This window comes from Setaria viridis, chromosome 8 (genome assembly GCF_005286985.2).
Source record: "Setaria viridis chromosome 8, Setaria_viridis_v4.0, whole genome shotgun sequence".
Classification (NCBI taxonomy): domain Eukaryota; kingdom Viridiplantae; phylum Streptophyta; class Magnoliopsida; order Poales; family Poaceae; genus Setaria; species Setaria viridis.
In genome coordinates, this window is record NC_048270.2 from 5,846,012 (window position 1) to 5,848,530 (window position 2,519).

The window sequence follows — 2,519 nt, forward strand, 5'->3', positions numbered from 1 at the left end:
GCCGATGATGTTCCCTTCGCCTCAGCCACCCACGACTACTCCTGTGAGTCACTTGACACATTGTGCTTAAGATTCAATACTTTAAATTTGACAACTTTAGATGTTAGCTCAGAATGTCCTATCCTATGTGCAGAATCAATCAGCGGCTTCGAATAATGAAGATCAAGATTTGTCGCAGTGGTCTCCTTGGCCTCCACGGAAGTAGACTTGGTTGTGAACTTGGTTGAAACTAAATTGTGACTTGAACTTGGATTTATGGATTGTTTCGTGCTTATGTTGAATTATGCCTGTGGTGTTTATGAATTATGCCTGTGGTTGTGAATTATGCATGTGATTGTTTATTACAAATGCCTGTGATATGTGTATTGTGAATTGAGAGGGGTCCGTTATACGTGGCAAAATGGGAAAAAAGGGGGGGGTTCTAGGCACTTTGACAAGTGTTACACTCGGCAAAGAGGGGTCTTTGCCGAGTGTTTTGGCTTTAACACTCGGCAAATGTGCATTTCCAAGGTGCATGCGCAGGTTGTTTGCCGAGTGCTGGGGACGAGGCACTCGGCAAACAACCCCTATTTGCCGAGTGCCGGGGACGAGACACTCGGCAAACACGGTGGTTTTGCCGAATGTCCAATCCGTGACACTCGGCAAACACCGGGGCTTTGCCGAGTGCCAACACTCGGCAAAGCCCCGGTGTTTGCCGAGTGCCTCCCATCTGGCACTCGGCAAACCCACCGTTACCCCCGACGCCGTCACCGCGTATTTCGCCGAGTACATCTTTTCGCCGAGTGTTTTTTGGCCGTCGGCAAAATGTTTGCCGAGTGCTCACGTTTTGACACTCGGCAAACTAGGCTTTGCCGACAGGAAATTTGCCGTGTGCTGTTCGCCGAGTGTTACACTCGGCAAAGTCTTTGCTGAGTGTTTTCGTGCCTTCACCGAGTGCCTGTGGCACTCGGCAAAGTGTCTGGTTCCCGTAGTGTCTTGAGGGGGATTGTCCCTATATAAACACGGAACCGATGGCGAGTCGGGTAAGGTAGCCACATTTACCAATCTACTATAATTCTTTCATGGTAATCAGAGTTGTCTTCTTCCAGTACATCTAATTGCTAGCCTTGATTATGACGTCATCATCCGGCGCCCCCTCTGTTGCGCCCCTAGGGCCACAAGTTACCGAGAAGCTCACCCGGGGATAACTATGTCCTTTGGAAGGTGCAAGTCCTTCCCCCCATTAGAGGCGCTCAGCTGATGGGGATCATTGATGGATCCCTCAAGTCACTGTCAACGACCATAGAAGTTGTGAGGGATGACAAGACGAAAGAGATCCACGTCAATCCAGCATATTCAGCATGGCTTGCTCAAGACCAGCAGGTGCTCGCGTTCCTTTTTAATTCAGTTTCGAAAGATGTGTTGGGCCAAGTTGCGACGTTGGATTCTGCAGCTGCTGTTTGGGTGGCGCTAGAGACAATGTTCTCAGCGCAGTCGCGTGCGAGAGTGACAAACCTACGCATGCAGATTTCTACTTTGAAGAAAGGAAGTATGAGTACATCTGAATACTTCAACAAGATGAAGGCTCTAGGTGATGAATTGGCAGCCGCTGGCAAGAAAATAGAAGACGATGAGATGGTCTCCTTCATACTCACCGGATTAGATGCGGACTATAATCCAATTGTGACTTCGGTTATGGGAAGGTTGGATCCAATTCCCTTGTCTGAATTATATGCTCAAGTAATGTTGTATGAAACAAGACTTGAGATGCTGCAAAACCAAGGTGGACAGTACCAATCTTCAGCAAACTTCTCATCGTCCCGTGGTCGCGGTGGAGGCAGCAACTTTAATCTTGGTCGATCAGGAGGATTTCGTGGACGTGGAGGCCAAGAAGGTCGAGGTACTGGTGGACGACAAAATCAGTCCACCAACCTGAGGTTCGACGGGCAAGGTACCTCAAAGCCAAGGTGCCAAATCTGTGATAAACCAAACCATTCGGCTCTTGAGTGCTGGCCCAGGTTTGAGGAGGATTTTCAGCCCAACGTGAGCAACAAAACAGCTGCCAATGCTACATACTATGGTGTTAATACAAATTGGTATGTGGACACTGGATCAACTGATCATATTACTTCGGACCTTGACAAGATGACTGTTCGGGAGAAGTATGGCGGCCGTGATCAAGTTCACACTACTAGTGGTTTAGGTATGAGCATTAGTAATATTGGTTATTCTATTTTGCAATCCCCAATTCGAAACCTCCTTCTAAAAGATGTCCTCCATGTCCCATCAGCTAACAAAAATCTTGCTTCTGTTCACCGTTTAGCTCGTGATAATGATGCTTATTTTGAATTTCATCCCACGTTTTTCCTTATTAAGGACCGGGCAACGAGGAGAATTCTACATCAAGGAAGATGTGAGGGTGGTCTTTACCCTTTGGTGCCGAGCTCCCTAGATAATAGTTGGAGAAAACAATCTTTTGTAATAAGTAGGCCATCCATTAAGCAATGGCATAGTCGCCTAGGACATCCTGCTCTTCCCAT

General features: G+C 47.5%; 1 non-coding gene across 1 annotated transcript; it reads left to right on the top strand.

Moving 5' to 3' along the window:
- The first annotated feature begins 1,596 nt into the window (after positions 1-1,596).
- LOC117834909 (small nucleolar RNA Z247) lies at positions 1,597-1,732 on the top strand. Its single transcript, XR_004635863.1, has one exon. It is a non-coding gene; the product is annotated as a small nucleolar RNA Z247 (small nucleolar RNA).
- Positions 1,733-2,519: the final 787 nt, after the last annotated feature.